We start from the raw sequence: 23,658 nt of genomic DNA, 5'->3' as shown, positions 1-23,658 counted from the left end.
AGTTATCATTGTGTTAATCTATATTTCTATAGAGTTTGTTGAGCATCTTTGTGATAATTACTTTGAACTCTTTATCTTGTGTATTCCTTATATCTATCTGTTTCATTAGTTTTTTTTTTTTTTTTGGAGTTTTATTTTATTTTATTTTATTTTTTTATTTGGAACATATTCCTCTGTCTCTTCATTTTGCTTGAATCTTTGTGTTTGTTTCAGTGTATTAGGAAAAATGACTATCTCTCCCAATATTTCACATGTGGCTTTGTGTAGAAGATTAACCTCATCATTTAACCTTACCCTAGCTCTTTGTTGTCCCTCAAACTTCCCATTGTCTAAGCAGCCTGTTTCTTGGTAAGTCCCAGTTGTTGTGGGTGTGTCAAGAATTGTGAAAGTTCCAGAGAGAGGGACCTAGCTGAAGGCTGATTGGATGCCAGACTTTCAGATATCAGCTTTTATTTTATTTAAAATTTTTTTTAATGTTATTTATTTCTGAGACAGAGAGAGACAGAGCATGAGTGGGGGAGGGGCAGAGAGAGAGGGAGACACATAATCAGAAGCAGGCTCCAGGCTCTGAGCCGTCAGCACAGAGCCCGACACAGGGCTTGAACTCACAAACCATGAGATCATGACCTGAGCTGAAGTCAGTCACTCAACCGACTGAGCCATCCAGGCACCCCAGACATCAGCTTTTAAAGTATGTGTTATACAAATCCTGTGGGACTGAAATTGTAAACTCTTCTGGCCTCTAGACCAGGTGATCTGGAAGTGTCTCCTTAGCTAAAGTCACAAAATTATGGGTTCCAGGTGAATGTATGAACTTCTTTCTGGGTGGTACTGTTGAACTGTAATGAAGCCAACCAAGGGTACAAAAATGGTATCCCGTAGCTTACACTTACATAGCCTCTAGATGTGTGAAAATTATGAAGCGAGTTTCTCAGGCTAAAGCTTGGTCAAGTAGGTAGGTTTTATTTCACTGGGAGTCTGTTTCAGTGTGTGGTCTACCCTGGGGTGTACTAACCTCCTAAGAACTGTCACTGCAATTGTTTCAGACCCATAGGGCTCAGAAACACAATCCTTCTTGACCATCAGAGCCAGGCACTCAGGGGCATCTCCTGTGTGGATTTTGCATGCTGGCCAACTTAGGCAGGGCTATGGTGGAGTGGTACTTGTGGGCATGGTGTGTCCACCAATGCTGGAAGGTTGGAGGGAGAATTCCAAAATTATGCCTGGTAGTATTGTTATTAGTAGAGTAGAAAGTGCATGCCAGGGTCTCCATCCCTAGAGAGAGTCCCAAAAATCTCCTGCCCTTGAGCAGATGCTTTAAAAATAACAAATGAGGGGTGCCTGGGTGGCTTAGTCAGTTGGGTGTCTGACTTTGGCTCATGTCATGATCTCACAATTTGTGAGTCTGAGCCCTGTGTCAGACTCTGTGCTGAGAGCTCAGAGTCTGGAGCCTGCTTCAGACTCTGTGTCTCCTTCTGTCTCTGGCCATCCCTCACTAGTTCTCTGTCTCTGTCTCTCTGTCTCTGTCTCTGTCTCTGTCTCTCTCTCTCTCAGAAAATAAATGAAAAGATTAAAAAAGATTAAAAAATAAAAATAGCAAATTAATCTCCTTCACTTATGGTGTAGGAACTTTTCAAACTACTACCACTTTGTAGCTGAGTTCTGGCATCAGTGAATCTGTGCATGAACCATTTAAGTGTGTAGTTTCCATTCCGTACAGCCCTGTGGCTTTCCTGGATGTATACTACTATTGGTTTTTAAAATCAGACACTTCGTTTCTCCAGTGAAGGCCCACAGGTGTTAGGGTGCCTGATGTGGGTCATAAACCCTTTACTCTTCAGGAAGAAGTTCTGTATTTATAGGATCCCTCCTGACTGTGGTTTGCTATGCTAGCAACATTTTTTTTTAGACCTCTCTGCTTTCCTATGGATCTCAATGTGATCCTTTTATCCTTTGTTGTGGAGGAGCTGTTCAGCTAGTTTTCAGGTCTTTTTCATAAGGAATTGTTACTTTTGGAGCTGTAGATTTGTTGTGTCTGTGGGAGGAGTTAAGTTCAGGACCTTCAAGATGCCACTGTCTTGAACCACCACTCTGTTGTGTCTTTAATGATTATTTTGGAATGGAGGAAGGCAAAACATTAGATAAAAGTAAAGCATGCTTGGGGCGCCTGGGTGGCTTGGTCGGTTAAGCGTCCGACTTCGGCTCAGGTCATGATCTCACGGTCCGTGAGTTCGAGCCCCACATCGGGCTCTGTGCTGACAGCTCAGAGCCTGGAGCCTGTTTCAGATTCTCTGTCTCCCTCTCTCTCTGCCCCTCCCCTGTTCATGCTCTGTCTATCTCTGTCTCAAAAATAAATAAACGTTAAAAAAATTTTAAAAAAAAGTAAAGCATGCTTATTGCATTACATTATGAGCCAATTGCATTAGAAAGATCCTTATTATCCCTTGGAATGAGAACATTTACTCTGGTAACACAAAACAAAGGGTTAAAAGAGAACAGCTCAACAATGTTAGTTTTAATACTTAAGATGAGGAGCCAGTTTGCCCCAAAAGCAAGTAGGTTCATCAGAGTCCTAAAAACTAAGAGACTACACTGGGGTTCAAGTCCCTCCATGCTAGTACCTGGGATAGTTTGCATGTGTTCCTTTAGATTTTGAAACCTCATTTCTCATTATTAAATGGGAAATAAAAGTAAAGCTTTCACTCCAGCAGAGTTTTTATAAGGATCAAAGAGAAATGTATATGAAAATGCTTGCAAATTATAGACTCAAGAGTTAATTCATGAATATTAATACCTATTCTGTATAAAATATTTTACAACTTATATTTGTTTAATAATTTCAATTTATTTCTTTTTTCAAATATACTCTCACATATGTGCCCATAATAATATGTAATAGATTTTATTATTCCTGATAGGGAAAAATCTGTTAAAAGATGGCCAACAGGACTGCTAGGGAAATTCCCGTCCCCAACTGAAGACTCCCCTTCAGGTTTCTTCTTCCCACCCTGCTTGCCAAGCTTGTCAATGCGGGAGTAACAGACTATAAATTGTCTCCCATTCTTGTGCTCAGGACTCAGGCCTCTGGAGAGTGATCACCTCTGAGCCTGCCAGGGTGAAATAAATCTCCTGCCTTCCAAAGTCTCCGAGTTCCTCCGCTGGGTGATCCAGACCGGTTTCCATAACATTCCCATTTCTTAGATGAAGAAAGGGATAACTTTTCAAAATAACATATGACAGATATATCCAGTATTAAAATTAATATTGTCATTTAGTGTTCCATTTCTCTCAATAGCATCATTATGTTCTATAAAAAGTTTTATTATAGTCTTGCTTAAAAAGCTTATGAAAAGAGTATTTTATATACACACACATATGAAAAGGGAAATCATATTTAGTTAGCTCTAATGCATGAGCCATTTATATATTTTATAATATCCAGTGTTTCTATGAATCCATGTTTTTAAAAAATACACATTGTAAAGATAAAATTAAACATGAGAATAAATGACTGTCCAAAGTTACACACCTACTTACATCATAGAACAAGAATATAACCTCAGATTTTGGACTATGAAACAACCATCACTTTTGCCTGTATCCACTGTCCTCTGTAAATGGTGCAAAAACTGGCAAGTGGACGATGGTGTTTTTGTTTCTTTTGTTTTTGTTTTTAGCCCAAGGCAAATCACTTAAACACTCTGAGCTCTAGGTTCTGGCTACTCTTCCCACTTCTCAGTGTTTTTTGTTTGCTCCTTTTGAGATAATATGAGGTCATAGAAAAAGCATTTTGTAAACCCCAAAGTTTGTACATACACTTTGTGACACATGAATGTTGACTCATGGAATGATGTCAGAAAAAGAGAACCTGACTTTAGTTTCAACCCTGTATTTATTGTGTTATTTTCATGCTAACTACGTATTTCATATGACTTGGTGAGGTCTTATTTTTATTGAAATAAATTTGACATACAACATTGTATAAGTTTAAGGTGTACAACATACTGATTTGATTCATTTTTATATTGCAGTATGACTGCCATTGTTACCACTTACCTGGCACCTCTATTAAATTTGTCATTATCATTTCTTTTTTGTGGTGAGAATATTTCAGGTCTATTCCCTTAACATGTTTGATGTTTATATAATACAATATTGTTATCTGTAATCACTATACTGTGCATTAGATCTCTAGGACTTACTTATCTACTATTTGCCAGTCTATGCTCTTAAACAGCATCTCTCCTGTTCCCCAACCCCACCTCCCCCCAGCCTCTGGCAACCACCATTTTACTCTGTTTTTATGAGATTTGCTTTTTTTACACTTCACATATAAGTGATGTATTGAAGCCACATTTGAGTTTCGATTGTTCTTTATAAAATGACTTTTCTGCATAATTGTTTTTAAAAAAGGAAAATTACATATAACTAGTGCAACTTTCCTCAAATGTTTTAATTTTATTTTTATGACAGAATCAATTCAGACTTGAATATCAGCATGTTGTGAACTACTGTTTTAATTACCAACAATGAAATGAAATGCAATTCAAATAAAAGTGATTAAATTAAACATACCTATTATTGTTTTGAACATAAAACAATAAAAAGCAAATGCATTTATTTCCAAAGACAGAGGTAAATAAAATACTTCACAAACTCTTTTAACTGGTTTTGTATAAAAGGATGAATTTCGGCTACTTTACTCAATACAGTGAAATTCTAGTTGAATCTTACCCAGATATATCCAGCTATTATTTAAATATTCCAATGAAGCCTGTTAAATATTAGATAGGTTAATAAATCCTAGTCTCTAAACATGTGGCATTTAAATTATAAAATTAAATGGCATTTTGTGGTTAATCAAAATTAATTGATGTTGGAAAAAGCATGTCTATCTGTAGAAGTTTCTTGATAAATATAAACCTGAAAATAACTTAAGACTAATACATTTTAAAATGCAGCATTATTTTCAGAGATACAACTATTTTCCTTCATCTCTAAAATATCACAGATCCTGTAACAGATTTGATAACATTACACATTTTGAAATATATTGAAATGATTTTGTTATAAATGTTACTCATTTAAAAAATCCAACAGGAAGTTAGAGAATGTTTTCCATGCCCCACATTCACTAATTTCAACATTTAATTCACATTGTGTCTTTCAAATGGAAATGCAAGCACATGTGCACACAGACACAGACAGACTAATTCAGCAGTTACAGAATCGCTACCCAATACTTGTTGATAATTTTCCTATAGGTTTGAATATTTATCACAAATTTGTTCACCCTTGATTTGCGTCCATTCAGTATTCCTTAAAATTACCAGGTTTTCTCCTAAAATAGTATATATGGGTATGCAGCTTCAAAATGATGGACATTTAATTTCATTAAAAATTTTTTTTTTAATGTTTATTTAGTTTTGGGAGAGAGGGAGAGAGACAGAGCACAAGAAGGGGAGGGGCAGAGGGAAGGAAACACAGGATCTGAAGCTGGCTCCAGGCTCCAAGTTGTCAGCACAGAGCCGGACATGGGCCTAGAACTCATGAACCACGAGATCATGCCTTGAGCCGAAGTCAGCTGCTCAAGTGACTAAGCCACTGAATTAGTCTTTTGGGCTGCTGTGACAATCATAGAAAAGAAGTTTTTCATAATTCTGGAGGCTAGAAGTGCAAAATTGGAGTGCCAGGATGGTTGGGTTCTGGGAAGCACCCTCTTCCTGGTTCATAGGCAGACTTCTTTCCTGTGTTCTCACATTGCAGAAGGGGAAGGGAGAGCTCTAGATCCCTTTTATAAGGGCACAAGTCCCATTCGTGAAGACTCTGACATTTTAACCTAATCACTTGTCAAAGGCCTCAGCCAATTGCTATCACAATGGAGATTAGTTTTCAACATATGAATTTGGGGAGAGGGGTGCACAAATTTAGTCTATAGCAACCACAGAGCTAATAATAAGAAACCTTATTTTGAATATGTACTATATTCTAGGAACTTCTCAGAAAGTTTCACATTTAATCCTTAAAATAACCATTTGCATGTTACTGTTATCCTCATTTATAGGACAAGGGGACTTACAGCAGTTTGCTAACTTGTCTAAGACTACAAAACCTCTAAATGTTTGAAATGTATTAAAACCTAGAACTCTTACCCTCCTAACTACGATACTGCTTTTCCAGCAGATGTTTCATAGCTTCTAAGATGAGCACAAAAATATTGGAGTAACAAAAATTGAAAAGAAAAAAATATGGATGTCAATATTATTTCTTTGAAAATCATAGCCATCTTGATTCCATATATACATTTTTACCATCTTAAGTAATCAATTATAAATCATAAAAATAATTAACTTTTAAATAATATATTGGATAAAATTTAATTTCCCATGGTGTTTTACTCTCCTTTAGGAAGGAATCTACAAAACCTTGCCTTGGGGGTATATTGTGAGAGGTGAGTGTTAAAAGGTAGCATGAAGGAAGACAGTTTCTATAGCAAAATATTCTACCTGTAGATATGTTCTAAGAAAATAATTGTATTAAGACAACACATTGAGATCTTAGGGTAGGCTGTGAAGATATTTAAATGTAACAAGCACATACCATGCACTGTACAAATATAAACCTCATTTGCATTTTTCACACCGAAAGAGCGTTCTTGGGGATAAATATATAGAAAGTATTAAATTGTGCAAAAGAATATGTCCTATAAAAATGCCATTCACTCAACAGAAGGATTTCAATTTTAAAATGACATCTTTCCTCTGAAAGTATATTAAACCCCCTCCCACGTTTATTATGTTGAGGTAGAGGCAAAGTTTTTACCAAGTCTTATTCAATCTTACAAACTGATTCCAAAACCACTAAGCCATGAAAATAACAGAAGGAAGAGGCCAATCCCTTTATTGCTTTTTTTTTTTTTTTTGTGGCTAAAGAATTAGAGAAATTGGGGCAAGTCCTTATTTCTAGAATCTTATAACTGCCTTTACTCTGAAGATAAGATGGGCACAACCAGCAAAAGACAGCAATAAGTCACAGAATATGACTCAAGCTCATGGCTGCAGAGTATCATGTTTGGAGCAGTACTACTCCTAGGGGTTGTTAGAAAGTAAGATAAAAGAAGGCAGAAGAGATAAAGACAGTGCAGATAACAGAAGCTAGAGTTCAAATTGAATTTAAAAAATCTGTATTTTATTAATCAATGAACTAAATATAACTATAAGATATACTCATACACACCCAGGTCAAATAAAGCTAGCCTGGTAAAATATGTCAAGGACATCTCAATCAACTTTATAAATCAATTTTAGTAATGCTGTTCTATTAGGTTATTATTTTCTTTTAAATCAAAAGCTTTAAGAAAGTAAAAAAGAGACCACTAAAGACTATATATTGTATATATAGTCTTGCATTGTGTGATTTATAGGCCAATTTATGGGCCAGTTCTTAAGTTCCAATTGAAATAGTCTTAGGTAACAAAAGGAATTTAGGAATACTATAGATGTAGTTTTTTCTGTTTTAAAATTCTGTATACTCCACAAGTAATTAAACAAGAACCATCTTTTTGTGAGATAAATGTTGCAAAACACTGACTGGTTATTTCCATTTTTGTTTTTAACCAAAATGTGGGGTTTATGACAGTTCCACCATCAACAAGTCCTTTTCCATTTTAATAGTTTGATTTCTATTCAGTATATTAAGTTTGCTCTACATTTTCTGAAGAAGACAGAATACTGTAATGGATACTGTAATAACATAATGGAATGAAATGGAAAGAGAACAGACATCCAATCAGGTAGAAGTGGGCTTGAATTTGCACTGTATTTCTTAATGTATGATGATGGCTGAGGATCTAAACTGGCCTGCATCTCAAATTTCTAATTGTGTAAAATAGGAATAATAGTACCTATATTGAAAAATGTTTATAGGATTTGAAATTCTGTTTATGATGCATTAAAATATGGTTGATGTTGTAAATCTGCACTCTCCAATATGGTAGACTCTAGCTGCATGTGGCTATTAAAAGCACAACATGGATCGACCTAGAGGGTAATATGCCAAGTGAAATAAGTCAGACTGAGAAGGACAAATACCAAATGATTCCACGCATAAGTAGGATCTTAAAATAATGAATAAACAAAATGCAGAATCAGATCTAGAAATATAGAGAGCAAACTGATGCTTACTGGAAGGGAGGATGAAGGGGGGGTGGGAGACACAGGCTCCAGTATAGAATGAATAAGTCACAGGAATAAAAGGTACAGCATAGGGAATATCATCAACAATATTGAAATAGTGATGTATAGATGGTAGCCACACATGAGATGAATATAGAATAATGTATAAACTTACCAAATCACTGTTTTACACCTGAATTTAATAATGTGACATTGTGTGTCAACTATACTGAAGAACAAAAAAGCAAATTAAATGTGGCTATTGCAACTGAGGTACTGGATTTCTAAATTTATTCAATCAATATTAGTTTAATTTATGTAGTTCATTAATATTAACAGACTAACCCTAAGTTAGATTTTAATTTATATAAACAAATATGAATTGAATTAATATAAATTTACATTGAAAACATTATTATTTAAAAATTTATATAAAATTTTTTGATGAAATGATTGATAGAGGATCTGGTGGTAAACAAATATGCTTGGAACAACTTGGATATGTGAATCTAATTTTTCAAACATAAATTTTATGATATCTAAATAAAAATCAAGCATTGATGAAATGTATTGCCTTATTTGCGATTTACTGCAAGTGTATATATAATACACACCAGATTTCAAAAATTTGGCACAAATCTGATTGTAAAATATTTCTTTAATAGATTGTTGCCTTGATTACATTGGAGATGAAAATAGTTTGGATATATTAGGGAAAATTATATATCTTATTAATAAGTTTGACATGTTTCATTTTACTTTTTTAATGTGGCTATGAGAAAATTTTAAATTGCATATGTGTCTTGCAGTATATTTCTATTGATTATCATTGCTTTGTAGGTACTATTTGTTATTAAGCCTACTGAAAAATAACAAAATTATAATTCTGAGAAAAGAGAAGATAGTTGTTTTTTATCTACTAGTCAGTGGGTTTTGGCTTTGGCTTCATATTATGGTCATCTGGAGAATTTTTAAAAATCTCATATGCCTAGATTTCACCACAGAATAATTGCATCCAAGATTGAGAACCACCCTTTTAGAACAAAAAGAAAAAAAAAAAAAGCAAAAAAAAAGCAGATTCTTGCAGCTGGAAAGGGCCAGATCAGTCTCATATGAAAGACCTTTACCTCACTTTAGAATATATAGAAAATCATCCAAGAAGAATTAACTATTTGTTCTTATTCTCTTTTCTCAGTCTTCCACAGTGAAAAGACCTATGTTGTAGAATCACATACACTTAAAGGTGGTGGAAAGACTTTGAAGTAAACAGGCATAGTCGTTCAGCCATTCATTGCAGGCTACCTTCAATAATCTTCCTGAGTTGTTCACCCAGACTTTGAGCACTTCCAATGAGAAAAAGGATGGGAGGAGCTGATGGCTCATGGTAGGTTAGCCACATGAAATCACTTGACCTTCTCCACAAACTGGATCCTCTTTCAGTATCCAGTTCTCAATGATGGCACCACTCTCTATCCACTTAGAAAAAAACCAAACAAACAGGGGGCGCCTACGTGGCTCAGTAGGTTGAGAGTCCGAAGGGCTCAGGTCATGTTCTCACAGTTGACAATTTGGAGACCCACGTCGGGCTCTGTGCTGAAAGCTCAGAGCCTGGAGCCTGCTTCGGATTCTGTGCCTCCCTCTCTCTCTCTGCCCCTCCCTCGCTCATGCTCTGTCTCTGTGTCACAAATAAATATTTTAAAATTTTTAAATAAAAAATAATTTTTAAAAAGAAAAAAGTAAAAAATTTTTAAAAAGAAAAAAGTTACCCCCATATTCCTCGTGTCAAATATATCCAAACTCTCAATTCCTTTCGCTCCTATTGTTCTCAACTCCATCATCCTAGTCAAAGCTACCATGCTTTCGGATCTGGGCTCCTACTTACACCTTCTACTGAGTGCTCCATATCTACTTAAACCTGCTTATGATCAATCCTTTCACTCCAGTTGACTTTTCTAAATACACAGACTTATGTGACCCTACGCTTAATCCTTTGGCTGGTTTCCTATTTCTCATAACATGAAACAACTTCCTGCAGATCATTCACAAGCCTTGAATCATCTGGAATTGTCTAGTTTCATCCAGCACCACATGCACTTTCCCCTCCTCCGCTGTAGGCTCTTCAGGGCTCTCATATCTCCCATGCGCCTTTAAGATACAGGGAATTTCAAGTGGAATTTGACTCACTAAATGCATTTTTAATGAGGAGACAAACAATTTTTCAGGTTTTTCAGCAAAGACACCACTCAAATCCTTTCAAGAGGTTTGCATTGCCATTTAATATAGCCAGCCTCTGGCCATCTTCAGAACTGCTGTGCCAAGATAAATTGTACTGGCTTTGTTCTGATTTCTCTCCTGGGTTTGCCATGGGATACTCTGTGTCCCTTCCCTCATCCTTTAGCCTTCAGTATCTCTTCATCAGGGAAGCCTTCCAGCACCTTTAATTTCCCAAGTGTGCTCTTCCGGAGCATTTCGCATTTCCCCTGAAATGTAGTGCTTGTCCCAACTACATTCATTTATGATATTTCACTATTGGTCTTCCTTGTCATCAAATAACGTGCTCTGTAAAGACAAGGATTGTGTCTATTTTTACTCACTAATGTTTCTGCAAAAGAGATCACCTAGTAGATTTTAGGTATTTGTTAATTTAGTGATTAAATATTTTATGCATAAATAATATAAATTAATACATGATGTAAATTTACAATTCTCATCCTCTGGGCAATATGGGGAATTCCTGACCACATGTAATTAGGCAGTTTTATTATATTTCTGATCATATCAGTTTTTGATCATTCTGATTTCTGGATCCTATTCTATTCTTGCCATATATATATATATATATATATATATAATGACTTTTTATATATAAATGGCTTTATTTTTAAGGCAATTTTAGGTTCACAGCAATATTAAGAGGAAAAGACAGGATTTATTATAGACCCTCCATCCATACACATGCTCAGCCTCCCTCATTACAAACATCTTTCAGTGGAGTGGTAAATTTGTTAAAATTGATGAACTTATATTGTCATCCAAAGTCTATACTTTACATTAGGATTTACTCTTGGTGTTGTTTATTCTGTGAGTAAAGACATAGCTCCATCACTATAATATCATACAGAGTACTTTCATTGCCCTAAAACTCCTCTGTGCTCTCCCTATTCATCCCTCTCCCCATCCCTTGGCAACCAATGATGTTTTTACTGTCTCTGCAGTTTTGCCTTTTCCAGAGTGACATATAGTCAGAATCATATAATATGTAGCCTTTTCAGACTGGCTTCTTTCACTTAGTAATATACATTTAAAGTGTCCCTTTATCTTTTTATGCCTGGGTAGCTTATTTCTCTCTTTAAAAAAACGTTTTTATTTGGTTTCTTTCACTAAGTAATATACATTTACAGTGTCTCCATGTCTTTTTATGACTTGGTAGCTCATTTCTTTCTGTAAAATTTGTTTTTAATTGACACACAATGTTACATTAGTTTCAGGTATACAACATAGTGATTCAGCAACTCTGTGGGTTATGCTATGCTCATCACAAATATTGTAGCTACCATCTTCTACCATACAATGCTATTGCAATACTATTGACTATATTCCCTGTGTTGTGCCTTTTATTCCTGTGACTTACTCATTCCATAACTGGAAGTTTATATCTCCTACTCCCCTGCAATTGCTCATTTTTTTAGTGCTAAATAATACCCCAATGTCTTTATGTACCACAGTTTATTCATTCAACCCACTGAAGGACATCTTGGTTGCTTCCAAATCTTGGCAATTACGAATAAATCTTCCATGAACATCAGCATGCAGAATTTTGTGTGGACACGTTTTCAATTCCTATGAGTACGAAGCAAGATTGCTGGATCATCCATTAAGAATACAGTAGGCCCCCCTTATTAAAAGTTTCACTTTCTGCAGTTTCAATTACTGTGGTCAACCATGGTCCAGAAACAGATGATCCTCTTTCTGATGTATTATAGCCTAACATTGCATCACATTGCCTACGTGACAGACCGCACTTCATCTCATCACACAGGCATTTTATCATCTGACATCACCACAACAAGGTTGAGCACACTACAAGAAGATTTTTTTTTTTTTAATTTTTTTTTTCAACGTTTTTTATTTATTTTTGGACAGAGAGAGACAGAGCATGAACGGGGGAGGGGCAGAGAGAGAGGGAGACACAGAATCGGAAACAGGCTCCAGGCTCGGAGCCATCAGCCCAGAGCCTGACGCGGGGCTCGAACTCACGGACCGCGAGATCGTGACCTGGCTGAAGTCGGACGCTTAACCGACTGCGCCACCCAGGCGCCCCAAGAAGATATTTTTAGAAAGAGAGAAAACACATTCACTTAACTTTTATTATAGCATGTTGTTATAATTGTTCTATCTTATTGTTAATTATCATTGTTAATCTCTTATTGTGCCTAACCTATTAATTAAACTTTATCATAGATATGTATGTTTAGAAAAAAAACATAGTGTATATATAAGGTTTGGTACTATCTGTGGTTTCAGGCATCCACTGGGGCTCCTGGAATATATCCCCATGGATAACTGGGGACTACTATATACTTACTTTGTAAGAAACTAATAAACTGTCTTCCAAAAGTGATTGTACTGTTTTATATTCCTATCCTTGTTAGCATTTGGAATTGACACTGTTCGATTTTGGCCATTGTGAGAAGTGTGTAGTAATATTCAATAGTTTTAATTTTTCATTTCCCTGGTGACATATGATGTGGAGATTTTTCTCATATGCTAATTTGCTGACTGTAGATCTTCTTTGGTGAAGGGCTGTTAAAGTTTTGACCTATTTTTAAATCAGATTGCTTGTTTTCTTATTATTGAGTTTTAAGACTTCTTCGTATATTTTGGATAAATATCTCATGATATTATGTTTAATAGAATAGAAAGTTTTAATTTTAATGAAGTTCAGCTTTTGTGTATTGTGTCTTTGGTTTTGTATCTACAAAGTCATCTCCATACCCAAAGTCATCTAGCTCTTCTCCCCTGTTAACTTCTAGGAATTTTACAGCTTTATGTTTTACATTTGAGTCTGTGATTCATTTTGAGTTAATATTTGTGATGGGTGTAATGTCTGTGTCTATATTATTATTTTTATTATTATTTTTTGAAGTTTATATTTATTTTGAGAGAGATAGACAAGGGGGAGGGGCAGAGAGAGAGAGAGGGAGAGAGAAGCCCAAGCAGGCTCCATGCTGCCAGTACAGAGCCCCATGTGGGGCTCAAACTCCAAACCATGAGATAATGACCTGAGCCTAAACCAAGAGTTGGGCGCTTCACTGATTGAGCCACACAGGCATCCTGTCTTTTTCTTTTTCTTTCTTGCTTTCTTGCTTTCTTGCTTTCCTTCTGCATGTGAATGTCTAGTTTTTTCAGCGCAATTTCTTGAAAAGACTATCTTTGCTCTATTGTATTGCTTTTGCTACTTTGTCAAAGATCAATTGAATATATTTATGTGGGTCTATTTCTGGGCTCTCTGTTCTGTTGTATTGATCTCTGTCTATTCTTTTGCCAATACTACCTTGTCTTGATTGTTGTTACTTTATGGTAAGCCTTGAAGTTGGGGAGTGTTAGCCCTTTAACTTTGTCCTTCTCCCGCAATATTGTGTTGGTTAGTAGTACATTTTTTATCAAGATTCATTATACATCTTAGAGAAACTTTAACTTTTGTCTATCAATAAATGTAGACCTGAACCTTAAGAAAACTTTATTTCACACCAGAGGAGCTGAAAAAGAATTTTACCACTTTTTAATGCCACATAAAATGGCACTTCTCTCTGTGTAAAATTGCCCCTACAATGCACCATCTGCTCTGTGAAATCTGTGCTCCTGGTCAGTTGCCCTTGTCTTTCTAGTCCTTTTACTTAAAATTATTTCATTCCATATTGTGATAACTTTTAAAGAATATATCTTCATTGAGTAGAATTTTATATTACCTATATATGAAATGCCCCCCTTTATGAGAACAGATCAGTATCTAAGAAATTGGCATCCAATGACTTGTGTCTAATTAACAGTTTATATTTTTTCCTGGCTTGTCTGAGTCTCCTTAATATAGATGTCTAGCTCATTTGTTTTTATTCTCTCTCATTTCTTAAAATAATAGCCCTAAAGACTATTAAGTGTCCTTTTATTTACAAGTTTTGTTATTTAGTATTTTCCACTGAAGTAAAATTGACATATAGCATTTTATTAGTTTCAGGTGTACAGCCTAATGTTTTGATATTTCTATTAATTGCAAATGATCACCATGGTAAATCTAGTTAATGTTCATCCCCATACATAGTTACAAAATTGTTTTTTCCTTGTTATGAGGACTAAAAAATAGAAATATTCTATAAACCAGCAACTGCACTAGTAGGTAGTTACCCAAAGGATACAAAATTACTGATTTGAAGGGACACATGCATCCCTGTGTTTATAGCAGTATTATCAATGATAGTCAAACTATGGAAAGAGCCCAAATGACCATCGACTGCTGAATGGCTAAAGAAGATATAGTGTGTGTGTGTGTATATATATATAGGTATTAAGGAGGGCACTTGTGATAAACACTGGGTGTTATATGTAAGTGATGAATCACTAAATTCTACCCCTGAAACCAATTTACCATATATGTTAGCCAACTAAAATTAAATAAAAACTTGAAGAAAAATCTACTACCTTAGCAGCTTTCAACTATGCTAGTATCATTAACTATAGTTACCATGCTTTACGTAACATCTTTATGACTTATTTATTTTATAACTAGAAGTTTGTACCTTTGACACCCTTCACACATTTTGCCCACCCTCCACTCCCCACCTCTGGCAACTACCAATCTGTTTTCTGTATCTGTGAGCCTTAATTTTTTTTTTTTTTTTAGATTCCACATTTATCATGTGAGATCATGTATTTGTGTTTTTCTAATTTATTTCACTATGCCCTCAAGGTTCATCCATGTTGTTGCAAATGGCAATATTTTGTTATCTTTTATGGACAAATATATTCCATTGTGTGTATATGTATATCTATATATATATCTGTATCTGTATAGATATACATATATATCTATATGCCAACAGATACCAATTTTCTTTATCCATTTATCCATCAATGGATATTTAGATTGTTTCTATACCTTGGTATTGTAAATAATGCTGCAACGGGTGCATATATCCTTTCAAATTAATGTGATCAAATTCTTCAGATAAGTACCCAGAAGTTCAATAGCTGAATCATATGGTACTTCTATTTTTAATTTTTTAAGGAACCCACATAGTGTTTTCCACAATGGCCAATTTATATTCCCACAAACAGTGCACAAAAGTTCCATTTTCTCCACATCCTCTCCTTGTTATTTTTGTATCTTTTTGACAATAGCCATTCTGACATGTGTAGGTGATATCCCATTGTGGTTTATTTGCATTTCTCTGATAGTGATGCTGAGCATCTTTTCATGTGCCTGTTGGCTATCTGTATGTCTTCTTTGGGAAAATGTCTATTCAAATTCTCTGCCCATCCTTTAATTACATTGTTTGATTATTTGCTGTTGAGTTGTTATTTAGTATTGTTTATTATTGAGCTGTATTAATTATTAAGTTATGCTTTAAGTACATAAAAGGTGACAAATTTTAATAGCCTTGAATTGAGTTGAATCTTTTAGCAATATGTGCACACAGGCACACACACAGACATATACATGTTGCTATATTTAATAAAGTCTTGCATTAGAGTTTATTAGGTTGAATATAAAGACAATTATACCACCATCGTTGGATGAGCATTTGCTTAGCACATATATTTTTCATATATTCACTTTGAACTTTATCCCCTTATGTTTTAGCTGTTTTTCACTTTAAAACATGTGGCTGCATTCATTTTCATTTACTGTTAACAGTCTTCATCTTTTACCGGACAGTGTAGTCCATTACTATCTTGGTAATAAATGAGAAACTTAGATTCATTTCTGACACCACATTTTAAACCTTATTTTTATCCATTTTATATGAATGGTATTCCCGTTTCATGCTCACTTTATGCACCCTTTTCTTAGTTAATCTTATGTAGTTATTTATATTCCCAAATTGATTATTTGTCCCAATTTGTTTGGAAATTAACATTCTGTTTCAATTATTTTAAATTTATTCTATGAATTTTCACATTCATATATAACCAAGTTAAAAACAATATTTTTCATATTCTCTGGGAGTTATTACTTTAGAACACATACTTTCACTCATACCTCATGTTTTATGTTATCATTGTCCCATATTTTGACCTATCTTAAATTTTTATACACAAAAAACTTATTTAAAAAGGTAATTCAGGTAAGTCAATTATTTAATCTCAAATGTAATCCTTTCTAATTTTTTTTTTTTTTGAGAGCCAGATGTCCTCTCTGTCAGCATTTTCTTTCTTCTTTTTTTTTTCTAAGTGTTTTTTTTTTTAATGTGTATTTATTTTTGAAGGAGAAAGAGACAGAGCATGAGCAGGGTAAGGGCAGAGAGAGAGGGAGACACAGAATCTGAAGCAGGCTCCAGGCTCTGAGCTGTCAGCACAGAGCCCAACATGGGGCTCAAACTCACAAACTGTGAGGTCATGAACTGAGCTGAAGTCAGATGATCAACTGACTGAGACACCCAGGTGCCCCAACATTGTCTTTCTTCTTGAAATGAGCTTTTAAATATTTCATTAATGAATTCTTATTAATTAAAACACACGATTTCTTTACCTAGAGATGTATTCTTTTATTCTTGCTCTTGAGAAATATGTTTGTTAAGTATAGAATTCTAGGTTGACATCCTATTTTTTCTAACACTTTTAATATATTATTTCACTAACTTTCAGTTTCATTGTTGATTTTGAGAAAAATTTTGCCAATTTAATGTCATTATTTTATAAGAACCCATCTTTTGTCTCTCGACTGTCCTTAAGTTATTCTCTTTGTATATTCTCAGGTTTCAATAGTACTGCAAATATATGAATTCTCTTGTATGTATTCTCCTAGGGATTCATCTTGCCTCCCCAACCTAAGATTCTATATCTTTGGCAAGCCAGAAACATTACTAAGCATTAAATCTTTGAATATATTGTTTGTATCATAAATTTAAAAATATTTTATCCAGTTGGAATCTCAATTATGCTTTTTCAATTTTTAAAATTACTATCTTTTTGATTGTGCTGTGTTACAGGTAACTTCATGGCCATTCTCCAATTCATTAAGTCTGTTCTCAGTGGTGATATTCCACCTATTTAGTTTCAAAATTTTCTATTACGCTTTCTTTTCTAAGTGTCTTATTTGTTTTTTTCAGAAATGTCTGTCAACATTCAGGTCTCTCATTCTTTTATCAAATTTTAAATTCTTTATTTCTTCAAAATATTAAATGTATTATTTCTTAAATGCATTAAACACCTTTATTATTTCCAGTCATCTACATTAATAGAACATTTTATTCTATAATTATTCTTTCTGTTGAATTTATTCATACTCATTCATTTAACCATCCGGATGGTGGATTGATAGTGGCATGCCATTTTTGTTTTAATTTGCATTTCTGTTACACCTATGGCAACTTAAAATTATTTTATTTATATCTTCTCCATTTAAAAATACCCACACTTCAAGTTTTATTTCCCTTTTTATAAATAATGTCTTATTTTCTTATATGTTTAGCAATTTTTGATTATGAGATAACAGAAATACCTGGAGGACTAAGTTAAAAGTTTCTTCATCTACAGATGATATATTGAATCTCAGTTAATTTTAGTGTTAACAACCTGGAATCATTTCAAAATTTCAGCTGTATATTTTGTTTTTTTGTTGTTGTTGTTTTAAGCTTGAATTGAATCCACAAATGTTTATGTATGTGGGTTTGCATTTAGGAATTCTTAATCAAGAATTCAAACTTTTCATTCTGTTGACAACAGAACAGTTGAAGATGGACATTTATCACTCTGTCTCCATCCCTGGATAAGGTTTCTCTGTCTCTGTCTCTGTCTCTGTCTCTCTCTCTTCCCCCCTGGTTTATGCTTTGGAGTTTTGGAAAATGGCAGGTATCTTGGCTTTACATAGGCTATCCAGCCCGACATCCAACCTTGCTTTGATTCTCAAAATTTTCTCCTTCACCCTAAGTCTGAAATCTATTAAAACTCACCATTAAAGAAGACAACTACTTACTCCAGTGCTCTTTTGTGCTCATAGATTTGGACTGTCTTCTTGATTCTGATGCCAAAGATTTCCATTACTTTCTTACTAGTACAGTCAGCTATTAAAGCATTTTAATCTATTTAACTAATAACTTAAGGAAGCCTGTAAGCGAAAGGAGCTGAACTTTTATATCAACTTTAAAATTTTTTTTTAAATGTTCATTTATTTTTGAGAGAAAAAGAGACAGAGCACAAATGGGGGAGGGGCAGAGAGAGATGGAGACATAGAATCCAAAGCAGGTTCCAGGCTCCCAGCTGTCAGCACAGAGCCCTACGCGGGGCTTGAACTCACAAACGGTGAGATCATGACCTGAGCTGAAGTTGGAAGCTTAACCGACTGAGCCACCCAGGCACCCCAAAGTTTTATATCAATTTTTAAGGAAAAGTTACTAATTCCAAGTCTGCTATTCTTTCCTCATGTTCTTAAAATCTTCTGCCTATAGTCACCTCCTCTGCTTCAGGTCTGAACAATTAAAATAATACTCAATGTATATAGTAATAAAAATATGTAATTCCTTAGAGAACTCCTATTTAGAAATTTAATCAATAATCACTCATTGTTTGGTCAGTTGAACCCTCTGGTTTCATTTTCCTTATTGAGGTCTAGGAAACCATCAGCAGAATTCTCAGGTATGTCGTTCCACAGCTTTCATTAACATTGTGCACTTGATTATATCAATTGCCTGAAGTTGCATGAAATGGCTGGTATTACTGACAACATTGCCAAATGTTAATTTGGCAAATTATAATTTTTCTCTTCTCTCCCTGATGGAGTGGGTCAGGTTTTAGAGAGGGTAGTTAGCAAAATTTGTTTAAAGTTTCCTTAGGATTAATTTAGTATGAAAAAAATTAGGGATAAAGTTAACTATTTTTCAGTTAAAGCCTGGATATCAGGTCTAATTTTAGGATTAGAAAAAATATATATAATTGCTTATCAGAGTATCAGATTATTAAATTGGACAGGATTTTGAGGCCTTGATGGACTTTTGTTACCTTGATGCCCTAGAATCTCATACAAATTGGTGGGGATCTTGCACAAAGTGAGTTTCCAGAGATTATGAGATCACACAAAATCATTCTCAAGCTTATGCTAACTTATTGGAATTATAATGACAGTTTCTCCTTTGGTTTTAATCTTTGATTTTGCTCTGTTTTGTTTTTTGCATGCCTGTGGGCCAAAGTTGAATTCAGGAAAGCTAGTGTATATATAGTGTTTATCTGCTTTTTGATACTATGATCCATGTTCTACCTCTGTTTTCTTTTATGGTTCTTTCTACAAGAATACATTCATTAAAGGTTATATGGAAGACATGAATCCTTGGTGTCCTACTGTTTTCTTTTTATACTCAGTGCCTCAAGTACAGTGCCAATTATCATGCCTAAAACGTAGCTACACTTACCTGATGGCTTTCACATGTTTGTGGTTAACAAGCTCTTTCATGCAGTCTCATTCTATGTTACCTACAGACATGCTTCCAGGTAATATGCTGTCCTTGCCTAAACATCGAACCAAGTGGTTTCACTCCCAGATCCATACTCTTACTAAATTTATTATTTATCCAGCTTTTCTCAGCAATTTTTTTCTTTTATATTCTTAGATTAAATAATTTTTAGTAGTTTTTTCTTTTGGTCATCTTTCAAAGACCTTCTCAAAGACCTATAATTTAGTTTTTGAAAATTTCTATATACCATCTCTTTATCTAGATATGCTCCGTAAACAGTACCAGAGGTTCTTGATCATTTATTTGGATTGTTTCAACATCATCTAACTGCCTTCTGTTTTGTTAAAAAAAAAAGTGATTCTAAAATTCTTTAGTAGTTTGAATTATAAGTTCTGCCACTTCTGGCCTACTTCCGCATTAGTCTTCCTGGTGCATTCATGTCACTCTCTTCATAAAAACTATACTTCAGTATTGCTTTTGAGCTTAATTCACCTTTAATTTTCATTGTTTCATAGTAACATGCTCGTAGTTATCATACAATTTATTATAACTGTAATTGTTTAAACCCTCATTTTGCAAAAAACACATGCTAAAAATACTTTGTATTTAAAACATTAAGTTATTTCACATACAATAAAACTACCTCTTTTATATGGTATATATTATTTCCATAGAAATAATTTTCTCTGGTCTGTCTTCACAAAACCCTAATACTTATCTCTGCTCTTGTGCTCATGCTCTTTGATAATGGCCAGCTGTTTATGCGTCTGCATTGCACAAGACTGTTATTGTCTCAAGGACAGAGACCATGATTTATTCATCTTTATTTCCCTTTCATCTAATACAGTGCCCAGTAGATAGTATTTGTTTGGTAATTGCATGTGAATTGAATTGAAATCGGTTTACAAGTGTTTCTCAAAATTAAAAAGCCAATAACACATGGCTCTCAAATGATTCTAGTAATTGGAACTAAATATACCTTTTCTTTTCTTAGATTATAGAATATTGTAACATCAGTATTGACTTCTGCAGTATTTTAACAGGTGTTTGGATAGTACATGTTATTGCTATTTTAATTAATTATCATCAGACAGATTTTGTATAACTTTTGCGTAAACACAAGTAAGGGAAACATTAAAATTACGATTTATTACCACACTGTATTATTTTAAGTTTTGGGCACAATGAGGGATTAAATTCTAATTGTTTTTGATAAAAGGAATATGAGTTCTCTTTACTCTGAGATTTTATTAGGAAATATTATCCCTAAATTTAAATAAATAAAAGATCCCCTAATATTTTTTCTTATTAACTTCTACAACTCAAGCAGAGAGGTTAAGAGAGGGGATAAGGACTCAACTAAAGTAATATATGCTGATTAATAACAAGTTTATGCCTGATAATTCATATTTTAACAAATTAATATAATTAATAATTTTTAAAATTGTTTCTGAAGATGGATAAAGGACTACATTACTGACGATAGGGCATTTTGCAATTTAAATAAGTTTTAATGAAGTATAAGCTTTATTTTTAAATGAAGTAAGTGTACTTGATTAAAGGTATTAGTTCAAAATTTTGGATGCATTACTGAAATTTCTCTTTCTCCCCTCATCCTCCCTCGCCAGCCCCCACCATCTTTTAATAAAGTCTTAAAGTATAACAGACATTTCACATAATAGTTTACTTTCTTAAACTGTGACAGTAGGGAAGAGCCATTTTGTTTCTATTGTTTCCAAAAATGATGAGAAGCTTATTAAAATATAGTTCAATTGATTAAAGATTATACTCTACTGACAGTCACTGCTTCCAAGCATGTTTCTGTCTTACTGTTATGATTTGTGCCTATCTTTGAATCTATTATTCACTGTTACCCCCTCCAGTTTCATGTGCCAGCATATGCATCTCTCAAACAGATGTAGAAGTAGGGTAATTGACTAGGACAGAAATACACTAGCCTTAGGGATGTCAAATCGCCCAGTTTGGGAGAAGAAAGTAGATACAATTTGTATTAGTCCACAAAATTACCCCCTGAAGTTTGAAATGTGTAATCTGCATATTCGGCAGATGCTATGGTCCTCACTGGACTACACCATGGCTCTTTTTAGCTAAGTTCAGGTGAGTGAGGACTTTATTATTTGGACATGGAGGCCACATTGGACTCTTCTTTGAGTGTAGAGCTTGTTTGGGATTTTCTCTCTCCCTCTATCTATCTCATTCCCTGTCCCCACCACCTCCTGCTCTCTTTCTTAAAAAAAAAATAAATAAAAATAAAAACAAATAAATTATTTTTGGAGGGCAACCTAGGTGGCTCAGTTGGTTAAGCACCTGATTCTTGGTTTCGGCTCAGGTCATGATCTCACAGTTCATGGGTTGGAGCCCCACATTGGCCTCTGCACTGAGAGTGTGGAGCCTACTTGGGATTCTCTCTCTCTCCCTCTCTCTGCCACTCCCCCAGTTGCATTGTCTCTATCTCTCAAAATAAATAAATAAGCTTTGAAAATTATTATTTGGACAGGGAGCTATTGTGTTTAAAGTTAGGCTTATAAAGTAAAAGAAAGCTGGGGTGCCTTGGTGGCTCAGTCTACTGAGCGTCAGACTTTGGCTCAGGTCATGATTGGGTGCAGGTCATGATCTTGCTGTTCATGAGTTGGAGCCCACATCAGACTCACTGCTTTTATTGCAGAACCCACTTAGGATCCTCTGTCCCCCTCTCTCTCTGCCACTTCCCTGCTCACATGCGTTCTCTCAAAAACGAATAAAAAATTGGTCATATTTGTATTTTCTCTTTTAAAATGTGTAATACTTGTTTTAAGATCAAATAACACTTTTCATCAGCAATATAGCTAATTAATATGTTGCTAGGGTTTCATTTACAAGGGATGCATGTATTTACTTATATAGTACATTTTATTTTCCAGACAATTTCTATTATCCTTGATCTTATATTTATTTAGCAATATCCCATTGTTTGCCTTCCTGAGCATTTTAGGATTAAACAATAAAAGCAGGTCTCAGAATTCCATTGGTGTGCACAAGGTTTGACTGGTGTAGCCCAAGTAAAGGCACAGTAGGCAGTTATTCTTCTTCTCAAGTTCCAAGATGACTTGTGTGACCAAAGAAAATTAGGAAGAAGAGATCTATATGGTCCCTTAATATAATTCCATTTATCTACTACTGCTGGTAATGATGTGCTTTCAGTGGTGAAAGATGAGGAGAACAAGGTATACTTTAAACTTCCTGAATATCACATGGGACCATGGGTCAAAGGGAAGAAATTGGTTTCTGTTTCTAACAGTGAGTTCAGGGCAAAAGTGGCCACTGCATGGGATGTAAGCACTCTGAGATTATAAGGAAAGATAATGCATCCTGATAATCTGGTAAGATTCAAGTGCTACCATCTGGGGCATTGCACAGATGATAAGCAGTTATACACCAGACTGTGAAGCAGGAAAACATTATTACATACTGTACTTATTTCTATTAAAATGTTAATCCTTCTGATTACTTCTTTACCTTTAAGAAGCTGAAACTTCTTATCACATGAGAAAATAGAGACCAGAAAAGTGAAGAAGCTTCAGAAATATCACATAAAAATTTGGGATACTTCTCAATCAGGTCTTGAATCTCAGACTCTTGTCTACTGGTTCTTTGCTCAATGTGTAAAAATTATAGTGACCTCTAATAGTTGCACAGAGGTTGATGGAAAGTCCTGGTAAGTCCTGTCTAAAGCAATTAGAATAGTCTTTTAGAGACTGGATAGTGAATCATCTTCCACATCTACAAGGGGAAAATTGGATGAGATTTTGCATCAGTTCAAT

The sequence above is a fragment of the Neofelis nebulosa genome, chromosome 6, assembly GCF_028018385.1.
Source record: "Neofelis nebulosa isolate mNeoNeb1 chromosome 6, mNeoNeb1.pri, whole genome shotgun sequence".
Lineage (NCBI taxonomy): Eukaryota > Metazoa > Chordata > Mammalia > Carnivora > Felidae > Neofelis > Neofelis nebulosa.
The sequence above is the reverse complement of the archived record's forward strand: the minus strand, read 5'-3'. Positions refer to the sequence as shown.